Here is a 17,468-nt window from a genome sequence, read left to right on the forward strand (position 1 = left end):
GGACCTATGCTCATACCAGAGTGTGAAAATGAACAACACACATATTTATATGAAGGATTTTTTTATTCAAAGGGATCTCCATTTGCCAACTAATCAGAGAATATAACTTCGGGCAGTGGAGCCCAAGTTCTGCATCATATATTTAATATATCTATTCCCTGGACCATTACATTTTTCAACTATTTTGGAATTTAGGTAGATTGGTCATTTATTCTTACATGCTCTGCACTTGAAAAGCTCTGACTGCCATACTCATCGATACTGAACAGTTATGATTCAGGATATAATAGCTGAAACCTAATTGCCTTGATGGATTTTTTCTTGATACAGAACAGTAGTCTAGGTGATAAAGGTTAGCATTAACAGCCAGCGATCTAGTCATGGGTGAATCAAAGACACTCACAGTCTCCACTTGTCTTAACATTTGTACTAAAACCTTTGCGTCCCAAATTAGGGTAGAAAGAAATATTCAGGAAGCAAAGGTTCAGGAAATTACGGGTAAATCTACACAAGTTCAGAAGTACTGGGGAAATATTCCATCACATAGTAGCATAGAATTGCAAGTTTGAAAGGGACCCAAAGGCATCCAGCCTCTGCTTTAAAACTCCCAAGGAAACAGATTCCACCACCTCCCAAGGGAGTCTATTCCACTGTCGGACAGCTCTTATCATCTGTCAAGGGCACACCCCAACATGGCAGATAATTAATTCTTTATTGTCAAAGCTAATCTAGTTGTTTCTACAGTTCCAAACACCCACGCACACCAGTCTAGCATCTAGGAAGCTATTCCCACCTTCCCCTGATGCACACTTGTCAGTGAACTGCTAGTCCCTGACACCATCTGAAAGTTCTTCCAGATGTTTAGTCAGAATCTCCTTCTGTGTAACTTGAATCCATTTGTTTGGGTCCTACAGTACCTTCTGGAGCAGGAGAAAACAAGCTGGCTCCATCTTCCAGGTGACCGCCCTTTAGATATTTGAAGATGGCTATCATATCTCTTCTCAGTCTCCCCATTCCAGGCAAAACATACACAATTCCCTCAGCTGTTCCTCATAAGGTTTGGTTCCCAGACCTTTTATCTTCTTGATCACCCTCCTTAAAACATGTGCCAGATTGTTAATATCCTTCTTAAATTGTGGTGACCAGGACTGAACACAGTACTCCAGGTGGGGTCTGACCAAAGGCAGAATAGAGTGGGACTATGACTTCCTTTGATCATGATACTAGGCTTCTATTGATGCAGCCTTGAATAGCAGTAGCTTTTTTCCCCTACATAACACTGGTGACTTGTGTTAAGCTGGTGGTCTACTAAGATCTCTAGATCCTTGTCACATTTACAACTCATTGCTGTTGGTATCCATATGTCTTGAGAGAAAATGGAGCATGCTTCCAAGGTTGAAGTCAAAGCACTGCATTAACATCACCAAAGTGACCTCCTCGTATGTAAACCTGGGCAGTGTATATGGAGGTCATGGAATGCCCAGATGACAAGACCTTGCTCTTGGCCTCACTGACATGCTCCAAAGGAAAGCAGAACAATATATTTATATTTGGCAGCAGCTTGCCTGCAGGAGTTGCCAGAAGTAGGGGTGCAAGGTGCTATTTGAACATCTAAGGCAGGGTGAGCGAAGTTTTTCTGCAGGGGGCCGGTCTACTGCTCCTCAGACCTTGTGGAGGGCCGGACTATCTATATCTATATCTATATCTATATCTATATCTATATCTATATCTATATCTATATCTATATCTATATCTATATCTATATCTATATCTATATCTATATCTATATCTATATCTATATCTATATCTATATCTATATCTATATCATCTATCTACCTACCTACCAACTATCTATCTATCTATCTATCTATCTATCTGTCATCTATCAAATCTATCTATCTATCATCTATCCACACACACACACACACACACACAAATTCCTATGCACACTGCGAGGGGGGCAAGTAGTCCTCCTCCCCACAGACACCCAGCCCCAGCAGCCTTCTTGGTTTGCCGCCTGCCTCATTCGCCGAAGGGCTTGCGGAAGTGACGCGAAATGGGCTTCCTCCTCGCCTAGAGAAAGAAGGCACTGCGCTTACCTCCCTAGGGGCTGCCACCACCACCACTGTGGCTTCTTCTTCTTGTGAAGCGGGTAGGCAGAACGAGCTTGTCCACTCTACTCTCTGGCCCACAGGAGCACCAGGGTGGCGGCAATGACGGTGGGAGGAAGAGGCTGAGCGGCAAGAGCTCTGCCAATCAAACCAGGCGCAACAGAGCTGCCGCAGCCGCTCAGCCTCTTCCTCTCGTTCCCATCGCTGGGAGTCTCGACTTCATGGCAGGTTCTGGCTTTGTGGCGCGGGCTGGATTTATGAGCCTGAGGGGCCACATCTGGCCCCTAGGCCTTAGTTTGCTGACCCCTAATCTAAGGGACTACTCTCCAGAATTGTGTAGGGTTTACTCCTTAGCCTTTTCTTCTTCTGAAGATATCCTGCAAGGCAGTGAAGGTTTAGGATCAGTTTTCCTTTTCCTAATGGGCTACCTTCCCAGGTTAATGTGTCCCATTGATCCCTGACTTCCCTCTACAGCATGTGCATTAACCACCTACTTGACCATTGGACCCAATATTGATCTCATCCACTCTGTCCAGCAGAGTCTGTCTTCACATGCAGAGGAAGTCCCTAACACAATGAGGGCTTGAGACCCATCCGTTACTCTCACCTGGTTTAGCCAGCCAGTTGAAGCTGTTTCCTGGGATGTGGCTGCTTCTAGGAGCGACAGGTGAGAGTTGAGTGCAGGGTTGGGACCAAAGGTGGACAAACTACCCCGGAAGGAGCATGATGTGTCCTGCACCAGAGGTACTACCTTTCCCCACACACCCCACATGTGCTATATGCAAGCCACATCTATTCCCCATCTTATATTTCTGCAGTTGGATTTTCCTACCTAAGTTTTCTTGCTTTACCCAGGAAAATCCACTGTTTACCGCTGAATTGGAACAAATGTCAATCTGCCAAAAAACCTATCGATGTTTTTTCCAATTCAGCAGTAAACAGCAAAGTTTTCCCAGAGGAAAGTGGCAGAAAAAGGGGAAATGTGGTCAAGCCTTCTGTTACTTGTTGATGAACAAATTGCCTTCCATTGTCTCCAGAGACAGATGTGAATAACTTACTAGAGACTAAGGCCACAGCCACGCTATATATTTAAAGTCATATGATCCAACAGTCATGGCTTCCCCCAAAGGATTCTGGGAACTGTAGTTTGTTAAGGATGCTGAGAAATGCTAGGAGACCTCTGTTCCTCTCACAGAGCTTCAATTCCCAAAGTTCTTCTGAGCAGAGGGACTTACTGTTAAACCACTCCGAGAATTGAGTTCAAAGCTTCTGGCCTTATTGCTGATTTTTCTTTAAATTTTGGCAGTGGATTATATTGGCAAGGGAAGATCACATTTCCACATTTTCCTTCCTTTAAATTACGCAAAGGTATCTGACTACTTCCATTTTTTGTGCACCTATGGCAACTTGCCAAAAACATGAATGGAACGTGCATTTTCCAAAGTGCTGAAAGAAGTAGAAAAATGGGGGGAAAGCATAGCAGAAGGTAATTTCAGAAACACTCCCGAAGTTATGGACATTGCAACAGTTAAATATCAAAAGCAGCTGCTGTCTATTTTCAATCTATGCTCATTCACACTTCAAAATGAGTAATGCTTTTTATAAAACGAACGTTCTTGAATAAGGCAAGGGTCAGCCCACCTCACTGGCAATCACACAGTTGTCTTTTTTTAAGTTTCTACAACCAGCTGATCTGCTTTGACTGACAGATACAGATAAACAGGACTTTGCTTTCCACTTAACGCTTAACTACATGCTCCCTGAAGAATTTGATCACTTTACAATTTTTTGCGGATGTTGATTGACAAAGAGCAATGGAAATTCCTTGTGTTTGTTCTTCTCAAGAAAGTCCTCATTTGAGACGGAGAGGCAATAGTTAGACTTTACCAGGGATCCAATGTGACCCTGACGTTGCTCAAGCCACCATCCCTCACAATTCATTGCTCAACAACTCTCCAGAAAACCAGGAAGTTCATAGCAGTCTTCTAAGAAAGAGAGGAACCTCTATAAAGATCTAATCAACCACCAGGGTTTTTTGCCTGTTCCAGAGGCTGGGGAAAGATTTCACAAAACGGCCAATCACGGAAGCAGAAAAACCTTCTAGAGCCTTCATGAATTTATCTCAATTCATTCAAATTTGTTATCTAGTCCTGCAAGATCCAGTAGTCTTATTGTAAGGCCCCAGTAAACTCAAATCTTACTAAGTAGTGATCTTTGCGCCTATGTTGTTGTTGTTTAGTCGTTTAGTCATGTCCAACTCTTCCTGACCCCATGGACCAGAGCACGCCAGGCACTCCTGTCTTCCACTGCCTCCCGCAGTTTGGTCAAACTCATGCTGGTAGCTTTGAGAACACTATCCAACCATCTCGTCCTCTGCCGTCCCCTTCTCCTTGTGCCCTCCATCTTTCCCAACATCAGGGTCTTTTCCAGGGAGTCTTCTCTTCTCATGAAGTGGCCAAAGTATTGAAGCCTCAGCTTCACAATCTGTCCTTCCAATGAGCACTCAGGGCTGATTTCCTTAAGAATGGATAGGTTTGATCTTCTTGCAGTCCATGGGACTCTCAAGAGTCTCCTCCAGCACCATAATTCAAAAGCATCAATTCTTTGGTGATCAGCCTTCTTTATGGTCCAGCTTTGCACCTATATAAGCTAGCAAATTCTTGGACATTTAGAGTTGCTTCTGCTAGTGGCTGGGGGGGGGGGGTGGAATTTCATGCATCCTAAAAGTATTTGCCTGGTATGCAATCAGTGATGAGATCCATGCGTTCTTTTCCATTTCCAGGTAACAATTAATGCTAGAGGGAAGTGATCCATGTGGATAAATTGTTAACTTATGTTCATTCAAGCCTCCCAGGTCTTCAAGATCACGCTGGTTTTAATCTGAAGGATAAACATTCCATCAGGTTTTGAGTAATTTACTGTCTTAGGGATACATTTATATCCAAACTGCTCTATCAAGCCTGGAGTAATATTTTCTGCCAACTCAGGAAAGGATTTGACAAATGCACAGAAGAGAAGTTCCATGTTGGTCAGGATGGGAATTTTACTCTTAAACCCCTTTAAGTCCCAGATGCAAAGGTGTTGGATTAGTGGTCATGGTAGCCCCACTGAAATTACTGCAATTGAAGTGGCTAAAGGAAAGAATTCTGAATGCCAGTAACACTAGTTGGAAGCTTTGTAGATGCTGGACACGTTCTCTGAAGCAGCTGGGATTGAGCACTGACCACAGTGGGCTAGAGACAGATATTATATGATCATTCATATATTTCTTTATTCCTAATTCTAGGTCAAAAGTAGGTCCCTTTGGCAGCTCCACAACTCATTTTAATTCTGCATCCATTATGTTTGGCAGCTGCAAGATTCACTTCAATCTGCATCCATTATTTTTCTGCCTTCATTCCTGGATAGCATAGATAGGACATGAATGTGTCAATAAATCTTCTCTCTGCTTTGGAAAATGACACATACCATTTCTGGGAGGTGCAGAGAAATGCAGAGCAGAGAGACAGAATTTAAATACATTGTGTTGGCATCGAAAGGTCCAAGGCGGTTTATGAGCCTCACATCTGTTCGGAAGATGTGTCCAAGCTGTGATGGTATGGTGACATGCTGCTTTCACCTGTGTAGTAAATTATCTGTACAACCTTTCATTTCCAGCTAGTCTCAAGGACTGGAGGTTATTTTGGAATGGATCAGATCAAACAAGCTGAAGCTTAAGGTGAGAGGGGTTCTGTTCTCGATGGGACCAATGTTGAACGGAACCCCCTTGCTCTCCTTGATGGACCAAATGTGCACTTGAGAGAGGCTCCTTGACTTGACACTATCTATGGAGATACTGTACATATAGTGAGGGGCAGGCACAAACATGAGGGCCTTCTGGCGGTCCCCTTACTGCAAGATGCAAGGTTACAGAGGGAACCAAGCTGAGGGCCTTCTCGGTAGTGGCACCCGCCCTGTGGAATGCCCTCCCATCAGATGTCAAGGAAACAACTATCTGACTTTTAGAAAAAATCTGAAGGCAGCCCTGTTTAGGGAAGTTTTTAATGCTTGATTCAATTTTTAATATTCTGTTGGGAGCTGCCCAGAGTGACTGGGGGAAACCCAGCCAGATGTACAGGGTATAAATAATAATAATTTATTATTATTATTATTATTAGGGACAGACATGTCTTCAGCCCCCTCAATATTTGTTGGAAAGGGGCCAGGCCTCCTCAATGTTGAGGGGGCATGTTGCAGCTTCAGCGGCCTGCTCCTCAGAGTGCTTGGCCTCCTCCAGATGACACGATGTCGAGCATGTGATGTCACAGGATGCACGATACGCATGTAATATCACACACATGCAATGCACACTGGGTCCTCTCAATCTTGGGAACAACCTGGAGCCACTGGTGAGGGCTGTCTTTTATCAGCTTCGGCTGATCTGCCGGACCATGCTAGTCGCTAACAGCTTGGTTATGTCTTAAATGACTTGGATCAGGTTATTTGAAGGACCGCCTGTAGTTGCAGAAGCTTACCCAGGCTCTAACATCTGCCTTAGAGGTTCTGTTCATGTGCCTGCAAGTCATATATGCCAGGATGGTTTTATGAGGGACAGAACTGTCTCACTGATGGCGCCATCTTTAGAAATGTCATTCCATTGGGGACACACCTGGCTGCTTCCCTGATACAGGCGTTAAATACCTTTTTTATTTCAGTCTGTTTTTATCAATGCTGGCTTTATAGATTATCTTCAACTGTTATTGATATTTTTTACTTATTTTGAATGTTATTGTTGTTTTACTCCTGTTGTCTTAGCTCATTGTATTTATTAGTTAATTATAGATATGCTTCATTGTTTTACATTTTTAACTTGCAAAGTTAGTACGATATAAGAGGTGTGAGCAGAGCCCCCAAGATCCATCTTCTATCTGTGCTTTTTTAAAAAAGTGAGTGATATTCAGCTGAAGAGATCTGGCTTCAAGATTCCACTCTCCATGAAAACTCTCTGGACAAGCAACTCTTTCTGTTGGCTTAACATATATCACAGGGTTTGTCGTGAGGACAAAATGGTCAGGGAGAGAACACTACCCTGAGCTCTTTGAAGGGTAAAAAAATAATAATATTAATGTAATGATAAATTCCTGACTGCAGGCTCTGGAAATGTGAGACAAGATTGTCTTTGTACCTCTCCAGCTAGATACCAATGCAACCTCACTTCTGCCACCAGCTTCATATTTCCTAAGTCACCCCTGAACAATTTATTATATGAATTTTATCCCCTAATATGATGAACAATTGTATCCAATGCAGCTCCCCCACCCATTCACATTTAGGCAGCCTCTGGTTAAGCTAGAGAAGCCTGTATCTATAGGAATAAACTATATTATTGTGGAAGTTCCAGCAGTATAAATCCAGAGGATCTCCTGTGAATTGCTGGTACAACTGACAAGACTGTGACTGCAGTCTCTGGATATATATATATATATATATATATATATATATATATATATATATATATCAAACAAACAAAAGGGACACACTGTCACACTAAGAAATACCACCACATGCCAAGCCGAAGAACTGCTGTAAATTCTGTAGGAATTGTACCTTGGAAGCTGTGACACTGAAAAAACAATGCATGTGGAAACTGGGGAATTGAATCTTATGTTACACTGTCTTCTCGTTCGTGTCACTCAGTTAGTTTCAAGGAAGTTCCTTCCAATTTTGTACCCATCAGAATCATGTCCCAGTATATTTCTAGGATTTGGGGATATTTTAACAAACAAGTTAAAGGTTACTAAGCATGAAAAAAAAAATCCTGCAGGGATTGTATTATCCCTACGAAAGTCTTTTTTGATATTGCTGACTTTTGTATAATGCTCAAGGGATTTGGAAAGCAATGTATGTAATGATGATGCTTAAGTTACAAATGAAAAGTGATAACAAAAATGTTACAGATATAGAATGCAAGCAACCTTTTCAGTTCATGGTTTTGCAGCATAACACATCCTGGGAGAGTTTGCCTGTACAGCAAACATTGCAGGTTTAACACTGAGCTGAAATGAATAAGAATTACTTCCTATTGTCTGACGATCAATTCAGTGTGAGCTTTTTGGGGGGTGGGGAGGTGTAAAACAAAAGCACCTGATCTCTAACTTTTAAAATTGTAAATAATATTAATTTGACCATAATATTAGGATAGCCCCCCCCTTTATTTCCTCCCCCTGCTTCCTTTGCACAGAGAGACTTAGGAGTAATGTAGATGGCCCAATGCAAGGATAGAACAAGTTTATTGATCCCACAGGTTTCTAGCAGTGGTCAATAAAAAGAAACTTCTTACATGACTCAGTCAATGAAAAGGTGGCTAGGGGGGAAACCGATGTGGTTTACTGTAGGGCACTCTACTAGAACCAACCTGATTTCTATAGACTGATCTATGCAACCCCCTGTTTAGACTGTTCGTGACCATTTGCAAATACTCTTACCTTATTTTGTCATTCTCTTCAACTAGCAACTTGTAAGTCTCACAGAAGGTGAAGCTATGCAGGTTTAGGTCTGCTCCGTGATAACTGCGTGGAAATCACATCTATATGTCATTGGCAGGAGGGGTGAGAGGAAGAATGGAAATGTAAGAAACTACATAAATAAAATACGCCATAAGTTGTGATCATTGTGTTCCTTAAATCTGTCCTGGAATTCTACTTAATATTGATCCAGAGTAGATTCCAGTGTATAGTTAGCAGAGTAAAAACTTAAACACGTTGCAGTATTCCCAAAAAATAGACCAGAGACAATTAATATTTCGTCCAGCAGAGCTTTTCTGCTACTGAAGGCATATGAACATAATGGTCAAAAATCCAATACATTCAGGACTGGCACTGTCCAAAAGAAATCCTGTTGCAGCAGACTTAACTTAAATATTAACTTATAATAAGACTAAACCTTAGCACTATAGCATACTATGTACAGAACACCACATCAGAAGGAAGAGAGAGAGATAAGAAAGTGAAACTCGGGCTCCTTCTGGCCCTACTTTTATAGTCAGCATGACCTTGACAGAAAAGAGATAAGAGAACCAGTTTAAGCCAGCTGTACTCAACTTCTCTGAAGGAATAATCCAGACATCAGGAACCTTCTGCTTGTTTCTTTCACACAGAGAAGCTTCCAGAACCTTCTTGAATTAAGTAGAATAGGAATCAGATCAATGCTTTCTGCACTAAGAAATGCAAACTGACAAAATCATGGATCAGAACTAATGCATCATAATAGCGAAGCTACCTTTTACAACGTCATTCATGAAATATGAACGTTGTTGTGTACATGGGTGTATTCAGACATGACGATTGTTGTGTTAGTTTTCCTGGCTATAAGGCTAGTGTTTCTGTCCTGGTTTCTAACATTACCTGTTACGTTATGAAACTGTGGCTTTTTGTTCATTATACTCTCTTACTAAATTTCATTCATACCAGCAGCCATCCCAGTTTCTGATTTAATCCTGGAATGTCCCACTTTTCCTTAGGGTGTCCCTATTTTCATTGGAGAAATGTTGGAGGGTATGGAGTTCTCGGACCCACAAGCTGTTTGAAGGCAATCCTGTATATAGGAAAGGTTGTTGTTTTTAATGTTTCATGTTTTATTATGTTTTCATATATGTTGGAAGCTGCCCAGAGTGGCTGGGGCAACCCAGTAAGATGTGTGGGGTATAAATAGTAAAATTATCATTGTTATCATTATTTTCATCAGAGAAATGTTAGAGGGTACGCACATGTATGCTTCTGTTCCCCCATGATTCACCCATGAAAACTGTATGCTAGAATACTGCCTCAAATTTCATCATTTGACATGATTCATGAGAAGTATGGAAAAATTACAGTGCAAAACTCCTGCAATTTCATGGGCTAATAGGGTTGCAAACTGTTTTCTACTGGAAGCAACTGACATAGAAATGAGCACTAAACTTCTGCTAGATTTCTGAAAGTTGTCTTTATGTCTTATTAAAGATCACATAAGATGCTGAAATTATCAGGTAAGGAAAAGTCAAGAAAATTGAATAATACATTGTCTGAATAAAGCAACAATTCTGTATTGGGAAGGGTTTACTGGTTTGTTTTGCTTTTTTATTATGAATTTTGTTTTTCATTTTCTATTGTTATGTTGTGTTCTTTGGATGAAGGTTAGTATACAAATAATAATAATAATAATAATAATAATAATAATAATAATAATAATAATTGCTTTTCCTGGGGGACACAGGGGGACACATGACCCTAAACATTTTGTAAATCTAAGTTTGCTCTGATTGAAGGACAGTATTTCAATATGAGTAGGAAAATAAGAGTATCCCTAAACATTCTTTTTAGAAAAGCAGCAGCAGCAGCAGCAGCAGCAGCAGCAGCAGCAACAACAACAGAAGAAGAAGAAGAAGAAGAAGAAGAAGAAGAAGAAGAAGAAGAAGAAGAAACAGCAGCAGCAGCTCTTAATTTACTCCAGTGGGAAAGAAGGTGGGGACCAAGCAGGACATTAGAGGCTAAATTTTGCTTGGAAAGATTTGTTTTAAATACACCAGCAGAAGACCATTGAACAAATTTCAGCTTATGAAATATAAGAGCATAATGATGGCAAAGAGAAGTCAATAGCACATTGAACCAAAATGAATGTTTGAGGAGGAAAAAATAAGATGCTGTATATGAAAATAACGACTACATGGAAAACAAAACAGAATATGAACATACAACTTGACTTTTAAACTGTGCTCTCCACAGCAGAATAAATGCTATATTAAAATTAATTACCGCTTAACCACTGCTGAACCCTACATGGACCTACCTAAACCCCACCAGTCCTTAAAGTCCATACATTGTTTTAAGGTAAATGTAAAGGGACCCCTGACCATTAGGTTCAGTCGTGACCGACTCTGGGGTTGCGGCGCTCATCTCGCTTTATTGGCCGAGGGAGCCGGTGTACAGCTTCCAGGTCATGTGGCCAACATGACTAAGCTGCTTCTGCTAACCAGAGCATCACACGGAAACACCATTTACCTTCCTGCTGGAGCGGTAACTATTTATCAACTTGCACTTTGATGTGCTTTCGAACTGCTAGGTTGGCAGGAGCAGGGACCGAGCAACGAGAGCTCACCCCATCACGGGGATTTGAACCACTGACCTTCTGATTGGCAAGCCCAATGTGGTTTAACCCACAGCGCCACCCACATTGTTTTAGTTGTCCTAATTACATGGCCATTTATTTTCAGAGAAGAACATAGCTACCAATCCCAAGAGAATCCCAAGAGAAATTCCAGAAACCAGATTCCTGTGTTTTAGATGCACACTACTAGAGGACAATCTGATTTTCCTGATTTAGGATCCAGGGGAATCAAGACAGATCATTAATCCATGTAAAAATTATCACAAGCAGTAAGAAGGGAATTTAAAAGAAAAGCTTTATTCTACCTGCATGCGTTCCAGTGAAGAAATAACTCACAGTACAAAGATATTAGAAAAAAGGTGCTTGTGTAGAAAGGGATGGAGTTAAGGTGCTCACAGATTGGTTCCTTTAATTCCCTACCCAAATTGGATTTGTTCTTTGTTGGTAAGTGATTTGTCATGTGGTGAAACACGCCTAGAATGGCTAAGCCACCCCTAGCTTCCTTGCTCATGATTGCCTTGTGGAGGGGTGGATTTCGGGGAGTGAAACCAGTTTGTGTCAGTTTGCATTTCTTAGTGCAGAAAGTATTGATCCGATGTATAGTGATCTCCCCTGTTCTAATAAATTCAAGAGGGTTCTGGAAGCTTCTCTGTGTGAAAGAAGCAAGCAGAAGGTTCATGATGTTTGGGTTATTCCTTCAGAGAAGCTGAGCACAGCTGGTTTAAACTGGTTCTGTTATCTCTTTCTGTCAAGGTCACGCTGACTATAAAAGTAGGGCCAGAAGGAGCCTGGGTTTCACTTTCACTTTCTACCTCTCTTCCTTCTGGTGTGGTGTTCTGTACATAATTAGTGTTAAGGTTTAGACTTATTGTAAGTTAGTGTAAGTTTAAGTTAAGTGTGCTGCAACTGGATTTCTTATGGACAGTGACAATCCTGAATCTATTGGATTTGTGACCATTATGCTCATTCGCCTTCAGTAGCAGTAAAGCTCTGCTAGATGAAATACAACTGCCTCTGGTCTGTTTTGGGGAATCCTGCAAAGTGTGTTCTCACTAGCAGAGAGCACGTGTTGCGGTTGGGGAGCACGTTTTGCGGTTGGCCACCATCATGACTTGGCAAATTTGGGAACCCAAGATGAAAAAAGGGTTAATTGGGTCGCTGGGGAATTTTGGGTGTTGCAAAATTGGAGGAGGGGTCTAGAGTCTATAAATTGAGGAGCTAGACTAGGGGACTTCCTCTTGGCCGTTTTGCATCGGATCACCCGCCCCCCTCCCTTTTATAGGGTGGTTCTTGGGTTCATTTGACCTTGCTATGCCTGTCATGGGGTCGTTCGCCTTTGAGCGGGGGCCTGGTAGGAATTTTGCCATTTGGCTGATTGGCTCTTGCCACTTGGTTTTTGCCTACTGCGTAGCAAATCGTCACAACTTGTAAGGTTGGTGGTTAGGCATTGGTTAAATTGGTGCTTGGAGGGGTAAGGTGCCTATCCCTCCAAATGATGCGAATGGGAATTCCGTTAAAGGAATCCAGGGGCTTGCCATCCTTTCGTCCTTGTCCGTGGAGCCGGACTTGGGCCGGGCAAGACCCCACCGGAACATGAGGGTGAGAGGTGTTGGACTGCATTTACCCAGCCTCATTTCTCCCCAATACTTGTTTCCCACGCTGGCTTCCGGTGGTGTCCGGAAGTGTCAGCACTGTCCTTGGGGGGGCAAGGACAGATAGTCATAACCAATGCCTAAGCAACCACTCACATTTTCTGTAATTAAATAAAGTTGTGGCCAAAATTATGCCAAAAACCTTAAACAAAAATTAACGTGTGCTGTGTGAATTTTTGGGGGGTGGCACTGCGGAACTCAACACGCAATGTGTTTAAGTTGTTACTCTGCTAACTATACACTGGAATCTACTCTGGATTAATAATGAGTAGAATTACCCTACAGTTTGGTCACACTAGGTGTGGAGCAACTATGATGCAGAATGGCAGGCAGACGTCGAGCAAGCAAACTTCATTGCCCGCTAGTGGGGGGGAAAGCACTGCATTGGGTCTGTATAGGAACCTGTTGTCAAATCTCATGTCCCTGTGCTGTATCCTACTACTCATTTTCTTCTGTGCTCAATTGACTTCTGCCGGCTCTGAAGCACCTCTCTGGTTCTGCTATTCCAGCAGTTCTGATGACAGAATTGTCATGATGGGCTGTGTTGCTGTGCTGCACCTCAGAATCCATCGCTGCAGCAAAGTTAAGGTCAAGGCCTTTCCTGCTTTCCAGATATTTTTGCCGAGCTGAATAATCAAGGCATCTGGCAGCCCCACAAACGGCAATGCATGGCATCATCCAAGCCATCAGGCCATTATCCTATGTTGCATTGCTCTGGCCAAGCCATGTACACCCTTGTGCAAATTAATTGAAACAAATCATGTTTTCTATCTAAGAGAAGCTTTGTGATTGCCACATCGATCAGTCTGTCAAGCACCCACAAAAGAAGATGTTTGGGGGATGCTTCAGTTACTTTGGTGTCGGAAGCCTGCAGCCAATAGAAGGAATGATGTGCTCGCCACAACTTATTGAGGTTATATGAAAGAGAGTTATTCCAGAGCTGGAAAAGAGGTATCCTGACGGTACTGGGATATTGCAGCAGGACCTAGCCCCCTGTCGCAGATCAAAAGTGGTGAAGAAATTCATGACAGAGCAGCAAATAGAGGTACTTGATTGGCCAGGGAATTCCCCAGATGTAAATCCCATTGAGAATTTGTGGGCTATATGCAAAAGTTGCCTCCGTGCTGTAGACTGTACGACTATGGAGAAGCTCATTCAGGCACTGATTAAAGTGTGGGACAGGGATCCGAAAATCAACAGTGACTCTTCAAAACTAGTAGACTCCATGCCAAACCGTGTTCAAATGCTGCTTAAAAATAGCAGAGGTCATATCCGTTACTAATGTAGGTATATGTGAGTTTTGTACATGTATATGTGCATTTTGTGCAATAAACTACTGTACTAAATTCATTGTTTCAATTCATTTGCACAAGGGTGTATAAGTAATAAAGAAAAGAGGATACTTTTGTTCTATTTTATTATAGAATTGATGCAGTTTGAAATGGACAACTTTTCTACATCCCTGTCATGCATCTTCTGGATCGAATTCTTGGTGCTCTTTTGACCTATAAGCAGAGTTTTCTATACCCTGTTTAAAATATATACAATTAAATTTCAAAGCCAAGGCAAACATACTTCTGCAGCACAAATAACTGAACTTTGTGTCCTGCATAAATTATGCAAATTAAGGCAATTTGCTTATTTTTTCTTATAATACATAATTTAGTCAGGGGGGAATTATTATTATTATTACCATTATTTATTATTTTGCATAAATTCTCCTGTTGCTGGTAGTCTGGGTAGGGGAAAGAAGCTCTGCAGGAAACCATGGCTGAAAATCATGTTCGGTTATTTTTCAGGCTTCAGAGGCTTCAGCTGGTATAGCCAACACACTTGCAAGCCAAATAAACAAAGACACAGGGACTGGAATTGCGCTTTTTTGAAATGAAAGTTAAATCTCAGGAAGCTGAATTCCATGTCCAGTCACACATTCTGCAGATTTGCACAGTTCTGTGTCTATATGGACTTTAATAGCTCAAAATTATCTGTCTTTCTTTGTGTCTGTCTATCTAGATATACACACAGAGAGAGAGCACTTTGAGTCTTCCTTTTCTGCCTTACAACCTTTAAGATAATCAAAGGCTATGAAATCACCTAAAATGTTCTCTATCTTTTAGAAGCAGATGTTAATTTTTCTATTTTTCTATTAATTCAACCACCCCAGAGAATCCTCCAATACTGAGAATTCTCTCTTAATTTGAAATGTATGGAACAGGTAGAGTTCTTGGCTGTTATAAAAGAACTTTATGCTATGATGAAAACACTTTCCCATCATCACACAGGAAGGGTCTGCTCAGGATTAGAGAAAGAGAAGAACCAGCTCCATTGTTTGCTTATTCAGTTCCTTTGTTGCCCATTAATCTTACCGTCACTTTTATGGTATAGTATATGTGATTTACTAATGTGTTTAGTGAGGCTCAATAACCACTCCATAATATATGCATAGTAAAAGCAATACAATTACTGTAACAACTTACCTCGAGAGTATGGGACTGTCATGGAATCTTTTGTTGATTTTTCCATTTATTTCCTCTAAGGATGTGCAAAATCTGACCTTTTATTTCTGTGAATGTCTCTGCTACATTTTCCTGAATGCTAGCACTGGATATTGGACTATTGATCTGCAGCAACAGGTCCGCTGGTTTTTCCAGTGCAGAGCCAAGTCACGGTCATTATCTGCAGCAGGCTTATTGCTTCACACATATAGTTGGCTTAATTATACATCATTTTGTACATTCAATCACTGCTGGTGAAAATTCCCAATGCATGGCTCAGATATGAATTGGGGCACTTGTAATGTGAACATTATGCATCCCAGATTCTTCTCTGGCTCAGACTGGAGACCAGGGATTGGGTGGTTAGGTTGGATGGAGTCAGGCTTCATAAGAATGAAAAATAATCTTAGGCTCCTAAATAAACCCAGCTGCTTCCAGTTTTCAGGACAGTAATAAATAATATTATTGTAAAATCCACAGGAAAAATGTGTGTGGGGTGACTACAAGTGGATGACCTCCCCCTTGCTGTCACCCACTTGTAGTCACTCCACTTACGTTTTTCCTGTGGATTTTACAATAATATTATTTATTTATATCATTTTTTTTATAGAAAACCAGTCATACAAATGATCAGGATGGTATACAACACAATTAACAAAAGGCACAAATGCCATTTAAAACAATACAAAATGATAATGAGAAGGCTCATTAGAGCAACAGAAATATTAGGCACATTATCCAGGAGTTGTTGTTTTTTGTAGTATGGAGGGAAGTACTCCTTGTGACAGCATAGCCTTTCTAAGCCTTTGAGCTATTGCTATAAGTTCACAGCACAGATCTTCAGCATCAATATCTTTGTTTCTATTGTACACCTATGATTTTTCCAAATCTATGCAAGCCTTAAGTATATCTTCAGTAGATTTTTTGATAATACTCTATATATCATACAGGAAGCAAAATAGGTAATTATATTGTTGTAGCTGTTGGAATCTCTCTTCAACAGATTGCATGGCCTGCTACGAATTTCTTCTTTGGATCTTGTGATGCCTCTTCTTGTGATGCCTCATACACAAACTGCTGTTTCTTTCTCCTTTTTCTATCTCTCAAAGTTTGGTAGTACAGTGGTACCTCAGTTTTCAAGCGTCTCGGAAGCCGAACATTTCAGTTTTCGAACGCTGAAATCCCAGAATTAATTGCTTACGTTTTCGAACGTGCCTCAGAAGTCAAATGGCTTCCACTGTGTGTTTTTCATTTTTCTGCATAGACTTCACCAACCACCCTTTGCACCTCAGTTGTCAAACATTTCAGAAGTCGAACAGTCTTCTGGAATGGATTATGTTCGACAACCAAGGTACCATTGTACTTCCAGCTCTTTTGCAATCTCAGTGTTGTTGTTGTTTAGTCGTTTAGTCATGTCTGACTCTTCGTGACCCCATGGACCAGAGCACGCCAGGCACTCCTGTCTTCCACTGCCTCCCGCAGTTTGGTCAAACTCATGCTGGTAGCTTCGCAAACACTATCCAACCATCTCGTCCTCTGTCATCCCCTTCTCCTTGTGCCCGCCATCTTTCCCAACATCAGGGTCTTTTCCAGGGAGTCTTCTCTTCTCATGAGGTGGCCAAAGTATTGGAGCCTCAGCTTCAGGATCTGTCCTTCCAGTGAGCACTCAGGGCTGATTTCCTTAAGAATGGATAGGTTTGATCTTCTTGCAGTCCATGGGACTCTCAAGAGTCTCCTCCAGCACCATAATTCAAAAGCATCAATTCTTCGGCGGTCAGACCCCTTCATGGATCACTGCCTTGCCGTGGCGAAGGGGCTTGAATAACTCAGAGAAGCTATGAACTATGCCGAGCAGGGCACCCAAGATAGACAGGTCATAGTGGAGAGTTTTGACCAAACGTGATCCACCTGGAGGAGGAACCGGCAAGCCAGTCCAGTATCCCTGCCAAGAAAACTCCATGGACAAAGACAACAGGCAATCTCAGTAACACCTGTCAAAACTTGTTGAAAACCCTCATCACATCTGCAGCCCCAAAAGGTAATTCTTGGTCACTTGCAATTGGCTTCCGGCTGAATTTAAATCAGCT

This window comes from Podarcis liolepis (genome assembly GCF_965112155.1).
Source record: "Podarcis liolepis genome assembly, chromosome: 9".
Taxonomy (NCBI): domain Eukaryota; kingdom Metazoa; phylum Chordata; class Lepidosauria; order Squamata; family Lacertidae; genus Podarcis; species Podarcis liolepis.